General features: G+C 41.8%; 1 long non-coding RNA gene across 1 annotated transcript; it reads left to right on the top strand.

Moving 5' to 3' along the window:
- The first annotated feature begins 2130 nt into the window (after positions 1–2130).
- On the top strand, positions 2131–8697 carry LOC135547007 (uncharacterized). The gene is made up of 3 exons (XR_010456659.1): positions 2131–2345; positions 2500–3261; positions 8645–8697. It is a non-coding gene; the product is annotated as an uncharacterized LOC135547007 (long non-coding RNA).
- The last annotated feature ends 342 nt before the right edge of the window (positions 8698–9039 follow it).

Here is a 9039-nt window from a genome sequence, read left to right as displayed (position 1 = left end):
CCTCCCCGCTGATCCTCAACACTGGGGCCCCACAAGGGTGCGTTCTGAGCCCTCTCCTGTACTCCCTGTTCACCCACGACTGCGTGGCCACGCACGCCTCCAACTCAATCATCAAGTTTGCGGACGACACAACAGTGGTAGGCTTGATTACCAACAACGACGAGACGGCCTACAGGGAGGAGGTGAGGGCCACCGGAGTGTGGTGTCTGGAAAATAACCTCACACTCAACATCAACAAAACTAAGGAGATGATTGTGGACTTCAGGAAACAGCAGAGGGAACACCCCCCTATCCACATCGATGGAACAGTAGTGGAGAGAGTAGCAAGTTTTAAGTTCCTCGACATACACATCACAGACAAACTGAATTGGTCCACTCACACAGACAGCATCGTGAAGAAGGTGCAGCAGCGCCTCTTCAACCTCAAGAGGCTGAAGAAATTCGGCTTGTCACCAAAAGCACTCACAAACTTCTACAGATGCACAATCGAGAGCATCCTGGCGGGCTGTATCACCGCCTGGTACGGCAACTGCTCCGCCCTCAACCGTAAGGCTCTCCAGAGGGTAGTGAGGTCTGCACAACGCATCATCGGGGGCAAACTACCTGCCCTCCAGGACACCTACACCACCCGATGTTACAGGAAGGCCATAAAGATCACCAAGGACATCTACCACCCGAGCCACTGCCTGTTCACCCCGCTATCATCCAGAAGGCGAGGTCAGTACAGGTGCATCAAAGCTGGGACCGAGAGACTGAAAAACAGCTTCTATCTCAAGGCCATCAGACTGTTAAACAGCCACCACTAACATTGAGTGGCTGCTGCCTACACACTGACACTGACTCAACTCCAGCCACTTTAATAATGGGAATTGATGGGAAATGATGTAAATATATCACTAGCCACTTTAAACAATGCTACCTTATATAATGTTACTTACCCTACATTATTCATCTCATATGCATACGTATATACTGTACTCTATATCATCGACTGCATCCTTATGTAATACATGTATCACTAGCCACTTTAACTATGCCACTTTGTTTACATACTCATCTCACATGTATATACTGTACTCGATACCATCTACTGTATCTTGCCTATGCTGCTCTGTACCATCACTCATTCATATATCCTTATGTACATATTCTTTATCCCCTTACACTGTGTATAAGACAGTAGATTAGGAATTGTTAGTTAGATTACTTGTTGGTTATTACTGCATTGTCGGAACTAGAAGCACAAGCATTTCGCTACACTCGCATTAACATCTGCTAACCATGTGTATGTGACAAATACAATTTGATTTGATTTACTCCGTTCCAGCCATTATTATGAGCCGTCCTCCCCTCAGCAGCCTCCACTGCCTGTGTATATATTCAAGTTATTGTTACTCCTGTATTTATTCCTCATGTTATTATGTTTCTATTATTCTCTCTACATTGTCGGGAAGTAAGGAAACATGTCACTGTTAGTCTAAACCTATGATTGTATTTATTTAATTTGATTAGGCTAATAGAAATCCTCTATTTTCTTTAAGGATTTTTAATTAGAGCATCACTTTTTATTTATTTTATTTATTATTGGTTAATGTCAAAGTCATTGTATCTTTCAAAATGCAAAGTGCTGGAGAACGGAGACAACATAACCAAAAATAGTTTTGGAGCTCACTGAGTGTACAAAACATTAGGAACACCTTCCTAATATCGAGATGCACCCCCTTTTGCCCCCAGAATGGCCTCAATTCATTGGGGGGAATGGACTCTACAAGGAGTCAAGTGTTCCACAGGGATGCTGGCCCAAGAAGGTCTACAGTAGCCTCAACAGTACTCTGTAGGGTAGCACCACGGTGTAGCCGGAGGACAGCTAGCTTTCTTCTTCCTCTGGGTACATTGACTTAAACACAAAACCTAGGAGGCTCATGGTTCTCACCTACTTACATACTCACACAGTAATGATTAACTTCCGGAGGATGTCCTACAATCTATCAGAGCTCTTGCAGCATGAACTGACATGTTGTCCACCCAATCAAAATATCAGAGAATAAATCTAGTACTGAAGGCATTCGCTACAGCTAGCTAGCACTGCAGTGCATAAAATGTGGTGAATAGTTGACTCAAAGAGAGAGAACAGTTTTGAACAAATTCATTTCTTCACAAATTAGGGTGAAGCAAGAGAGAAATATAGAGTAAGAGACTGTCCATTTTTCACTTACAGTTTCGCTTACTTAGCTAACAAATGCAGCTAGCTAGTTAGCCTACCAAAACATCCAGCACAGAAGGATTCTATGTTAGCTAGCTGGATATGACTATCCAACACAACACTGGAACTCTTCCAAGTCAAGGTAAGTTTTCTGCTTACTGCCTGATTGTAGCAGGTTTACTAACGCGTTAGTTCTATTAGCTATGCTAGCTATGACATTACTTTAGCTAATATTGTGACAACAATGTAGGCTGTGTGTGGCATTTTGTCTTTGAAACTTGTTTTGTTTTTGCCAGGTCACATACAGCTGATGTGTTGTTGTGCATTGAAGTCCACAAGCAGAGGAGGAGAGCGCATGGATGCGAGAAGGAATATAACGTGGCTGTGTGTTTACGTGTGATTAGGGGTGTATTCATTCCGCCGATTCTGTTGAAAAACGTTTCTTAAATGGAAGCAAACGGAACAAAACGGGGATAAACATACTTGAATTTGTCCGATAGAAACTCTTGTTTGCAACTGTTAGACTAATGAATACATCCTATATCAGCTTGATGCAGGCAAGAGTGTGCAAGGCGGTATTGAATTTCATTGTCTGTCCATGTGTCAAATTGGTATCAATGTCACGTGTGCACCTGCGTTGTAAACTTTCATTCATAGGCTATGTTGTAGCGACCTCATGATGGTTATAGGGAACATTTGAGTATCACGTAGTAGCCTAAACCTGTCCATGTTACATTGAACTGGGTTAATGGAATATGAATGACAGTCATCCAATATGCTGTAATAGAAATAAGGCCATGGTCATGACATTTTTTGGTCATCCCTCATCTTTAACTGCCCTGACCACCACTGGTCCAGTTTGTATCGTAGTGGTTGTACGTTCGCCAATAAAATGGAGGGTTTACTTACTCGTCGACGTAGTCACGTCAGGGGTCCAGCTCATTTTCCTCTTTTGCGCGGTTTCTTCCTCTTTCAATTCACAGGGGTTAAGGCCTGGTCCAGAGTCAGCAGTATGTCCACTCTCCCGACTCGTTGAAGTAGAAATCGTCCAAATCGAGGTTAGTGATCCTGTTCTGATGCCCAGAAGCTATTTTCGTGTCATAGGAAAGGAAAATATTATGGGAAAAAAAGATAACATCAGTGTAAAACAAACACAATATAGCTGAATTGGTGGATGTGTAGATTGCATCTCACATTCCAGTGTTGTAATTTGTAAACAAGGCTACATGCGATTTCTTTAATGTGACTCCATGCAGCCAATGGCAATGTCTGCTTTAGGTATAATACTCGGAACCACTTGTGGATTTGACAGCTCTAATGCAGTTCCACCTCCGACACCGTCAAAACAGCAGCAATGTGTTGTGGATATGGGCCCAATTTTCTAACATAGGTCTACAGTATTGCAACATGATTGTCTCACCTGAGCTTCAAAACCAAAAGGTTACGTGTCTTGATTGTCGACCAATGACCAGTCATCAGCATCAGCGCACAAAGGCAGCATGTCTGATCCAGATCAGTATCCACAAAGCATCTCAGAAAAGGTTCTAGGAATCCTGTTAGACATGTTTGTTAACAATTTGACGCATGAAGTCAAATTCCCAATCTGGCCCTCAAACCATCACGGTCACCTCATAATCCCCCGTTTACAATTGGCTCATTCATCCCCCTCCTTTCCCCTGTAACTATTCCCCAGGTCGTTGCTGTAAATGAGAACGTGTTCTCAGTCAATTTACCTGGTAAAATAACGGATAAATAAAAACAATTTAAAAAATCACGTTGGGCATGCCTACAAATTGGGCAAATAAAGGCATCTAGGGTTTATGTTCACTTTGATTGTGTTCTAAGAAAATTATAGATCTTTCAAACGTTGATTGCAACGTTGTATGCAACATTATCTGCAGGCGACTTGATACCTACTGTGCTCTAAGCGATTTAGAGTTAAACAGGGGTAACGAGTGTATTGACATAACGGTAATATTGTGAAAATTCCGCTTTTAAAAACCATCCAAATCTGTTTAAAAAATGTTATGCATGCATATTAGGCAATAATTACGAGTAGGCAAAGTGATTGTGTTAAGCGAAAATTATATCAAACGTTTAACCATTGTAACATTTAATGTACAGTCGTATGCACCTGTCTGAAGCCTGCTATGGAGTTCAAAGCTGGCGGTGCCTCATCGCGACAATGTCAATGAGCTTCATCACTATCTTTCCTTTGCGGTACCTCAAAGTGTCATGATTACCATCTGAGATAAACTTTTATGAGTTGATTTTAATCATTGTCTGAGCAGTGTTTTAATTAACATCCTAAAACCTACTCTGAGCTGGGAGTTTTTGTTGTTGTCTTAAAACAGTTTTTTCATCCTAGGAGATTTTCTGAGATGATTTGTGGATAAAGCCGTTGTACTCCAGAGAAGTGACATGATACCCATAGTTGATTTTGGCTGCTAACATGATTGATTTTCATCAAAAAAGTAAAACTGAGTTTATTTTTGTATCCTGCATTTTGAAAATGCATAGCCGTTTATGGCTGTAGGCTTAATTACATTTTCTCAGCAATTGTCTGCGCGTGTGCTCGCATGCATATGTGCGTGCATGGGGGTCTCGAGGTTTGAACCACTCAATTTTGGGACCCACTGCTCTAACTAACCACCATATTCTAAAATATCCACACAAGCCACTAGCCAGCCAGCCAACCAGCCAAATATTATGAGTAAAAAAATAAAAATAAAATGAATATTAGGCTATTATGAAGTGATTATTTAAGAGCATAGAAGATAAATCACAATCAGTAAAAAAACAAACATTTTTTTTTAGCTAGCTAACTAGCATATTTACATTAGTCCTCTCCTGAATGATCAACTGATAGCCGATCCTCATTTCCCATGTCAAGCATGTCTTTAGGAGGCACTGTAACTAGCTTGCTTACAATTTGTGAAGAGAAATACATGTAAAAAAAGTTTGCTACAGATGCAGGTACTATGTTCTAGTATTCATTTTATTTTGATCACCTGCCTCCTGGAAGGTTTGTGGAACGCCCATTAGCAGCATAGAAAGAACTGCCTTCCTCCTCTATACAAGACATACAGTGCAGCGCTCTAGTTTCCCTGCCTGCCTGCATTCCTAGTTTCTTATTCAGGAGATCTCTGCTCTACTCTGGGCTTTGACTGGGGCCAGTGTCTCTGCGCTGCCTACTCCTGCGTGTAGATGGGGCTGGGGAAAGGGATAAAAGATACAAATGTCTGGTGGTATCTAGGGGTGGAGGGATGGAGCTGGCTTGTTTCATGCCTTTGCTGTTTGGCATCCGCCCACCTTCTCCCTGGATCCACTGGCAAGAAGAGAAGTCTCCTACGCCTTGTGTTCTGTGGGACTGAGATGTGGAAATAACACTCCGCCTTGGCAGCATCAGAACAGAACCACTCTGGAGGCTTAGAGACAGCATGAAAAATAGTGGTGTGAGAGAGCGAGAAAGAGAGAGAGAGAGAGAGAGAGAAAGTGCAGGAGAGAGATTTGGTGCTGCTGTGGACCAGGCATGTAATAATTGATGCCTTTAACAGTTTGTTGAAGTATCTCACCTTGTCTCCTGCTATCCCTGGCATCAGACAGGCAGTCCAGTGAGAGGCTCTGTAGTCCAGTCTATTGAAAGATTGTATTGAGTTTTCCCCCTCTGTTCTTCAACCCTTCACAAAACCTACGGGGCAGAGGTCCCTTAGTGTTGACATATTCACAAGAGTGTTGGAACAGTCGAAGAGTGACCCAGATGTAGCGATCTGACATGCATTTGAATATCAAATCAATATCAAATCAAATTTTATAAGTCACATGCGTTGAATACAACCTTACAGTGAAATGCTTACTTACAAGCCCTTACTTACCAACGATGCAGTTCAATTGACTATGCATAGATAATAACAGAGGGTAGCAGAGGCGTAAATGTGTGTGTGTGTGTGTGTGTGGAATAATAGTGAAGATGTCAAAACCATGAAATAACACATATTGAATCATGTGGTAACCAAAATAGCAAAATAGTGATAAACAAACAAATTTGAGATTCTTCAAAGTAGCCACACTTTGCCTTGATGACAGTTTTGCACACATTCTCTCAAGCAGCTTCACAATGGAATGCTTTTCTGACTGTCTTGAAGGAGTCTTCACATATGCTGAGCACTTGTTGGCTGCTCATCTCAAACCAACTCAATTGGTTTGAGGTTGGGTGATTGTGGAGGCCAGGTCATCTGATGCAGCACTCCATTACAATCCTTATTGGTCAAATAGCCCTTACACAGCCTGGAGGTGTGTTGGGTCATTGTCCTGTTGAAAAACAAATGATAATCCCACTAATAGGATGTAACGTAACAAAATGTGAAAAAAATTCAAAGTGGTCTGAATACTTTCTGAATGCACAGTATTTATGATTTCATGAATGAATCTTAAGTTGGAATAGTATGTGTTACAGATGCAATAGGCAAGTGTTCCCAGGGCATCAATAAAGTACAGATATTGTAGAAACGTAATAATACCCTCACCGGTCTGTTTCCTAAGACCCCCATCCACAAGGAGGCGATAGCAGAAGTTTTTTTCTTGTCTTCCCATTTGTGGTGGAAGCAAGTAAGAGTCACAATCATCTTCAGTGTTGCCAACTTAGTGACTTTGTCACTATACTCAAGCTACTTTTCAGGCTGCCTTTGGGGAGTTTTGTCCTTGTGAGTTTCTGTAACTTTTCCCACAAAATTCTGCCGCAAACGAGAGTTCGGGAGAAGCTGTCTATGCAATAGAAGTCGCAGCAATGACACACCACAGTCAGACAAGCAGAAGGGGTGGTAGGTGTGTGGCTGGAGAGGGAAACTCTTAAGACCACAGCCGTGCCTCAGCTGTGTGCTGTGACGTTATCCTCACTGAAAATTTGTTGGCAACACTGTTCGTCTTTCCTTGCTAGTAGTAGCAGTGTGGAAGAGGCAAAGCGAGAGGGTCCACTCCCGTCAAAATCTGTGAGAATGAGAATACAGTGATAAGCAGACCACCTGCCTTCTTGCTTTTGGGACACTCACTTGTTAAGGTGGAGACAAGACCATCTCTTCATTATATACAATATCTCTGGTAGTAGATAGCTGCCTTTAGCATGGCTAGAAACATAGAAAGTTAGCTCGTCTTTTTAGCTTCCCACATCTCCATGTGAAATAATCAGATTTATAGTTAAATACAATATGCTCCGGCAACTATTCTTATAATTGCCAGTGTAACCTACAACATTATCCCATGTTGATATGCTGCTTAATATCAAGGAGAAAAAACACATGGCTACCAAGTTTCAAAATAGCCTCGTAGTTATTACCTCTCAACAAAATGCTGTTTGGTTTATTGTTTAAACAGTTGCTGAGATTATATTTGATCATCAATGCAAAAAAATTGAAAGCAGGTAGCCTAGCAGTTAAGATCGTTTGGCTATTAATCGAAGGGTCACTGGTTCAAATCATTGAGCTGAGTAGATGGGGGGTGGGGGTGGGGGAGTATGTTGATGTGCCTTTGAGCAAGGCACTTAACCCTAATTGTTCCTGTAAAACACTCTGCCAAATTACAAAAATTTAACAAAATCTAGATCAGATAAAAGAACCAAGCAACAGCTCCATTGCCTACACAACACTGCCCCCATGGCAATGTAATGAACTCTCCATGGAGTCACAGATTTAGAGCTGTGCAAAAAAATCTATAGACAGGACCATGTTCTACAAGGACCCCCCCCCCCCCCATTTTGTGATGTAAGACGACATTGACGTACAGTGTTGCGCTCCAAATCTTTCGAGTCTCTCCACCCCTTTCTTTATGTTGTGATCTCTCCATCCACACTAGCATCTCCGAACATGTCACGATGTTCCTCTACCTTTTAACACCAAGTTATTAGAGCTGGAAATACAACTTTTAAATCCCCCTAGCCTCCTGCTGTTACAGTCTGAATCTTTGACTCTCTAATTTTTTATTTTGCTTCACAATCAAGTTCACTGCAAAATATTTGTCCAATTCCATTTGAAATATACTCGTTGTTTGTATTCTATTACCAGAGCTGTCCTTAATAAAATCAGGGAACAATTATGCTAGACAAAGGAAGGTTTCTGATGGTATTTCATTCTCAAACAATAGGAGATAAACATATTTGTTGTATAAATGTCTCATAATGTTGATGGGGCAACTAATGTATTACAGCTAGTCTCAAAATATTGCATCACTTTTTGGAGAATATAATCAGCCAATGATAGCGCTGAGGCAGTTTGACTCAACTGTCAGTCAAACAAGTAGCCAATTACTACAGTTCTACTTGACTTTGGTATGCTGCTAAAATATGCATTTGTTTTCCCATGTGATTTCTTAAACACAATTACTTACATAGATCAGAAGAGTTCTGTGCATTAATTTAATATCTCCCTTTCAACTGTATTCATCCGGCAGCATCTGGCCACATCTGGCAACATCTGGCAATGCACTTAAGGAGAGAAGAAGGAAAGATGGGAGGAGATGTGTTACAGCTGATCAAGCAGAAGGAGGGGAAGTACAGTATTTGTGGATAGAGGCCATTAAAAGGAGGCAGGAATGGGGAGTGTGGAGACTCGCTCCCCAGAGTGATTCATCACAGGCCACCTGCAGAGCCCTCTACCCCAACACAGGACCAGGATGGCAGTGTGAGCAGCACCTAACATGCTCTGTTTAGAAAGCTCAAACACGAGAGGCGCTGCCAAAATAAACTAACACTAACCCTGCAAAAAACGGACACTAATCCAAACAAAAAATAACACTAATGCTGCCAAAAACTAACCCTAACAGTCACGCCTGCTCCCGCTCTCCCC

This window comes from Oncorhynchus masou, chromosome 10 (genome assembly GCF_036934945.1).
Source record: "Oncorhynchus masou masou isolate Uvic2021 chromosome 10, UVic_Omas_1.1, whole genome shotgun sequence".
NCBI classification, from domain to species: Eukaryota; Metazoa; Chordata; class Actinopteri; order Salmoniformes; family Salmonidae; genus Oncorhynchus; species Oncorhynchus masou.
Note: the sequence above shows the minus strand (reverse complement) of the source record. Positions and strands in the feature narration are given on the sequence as shown.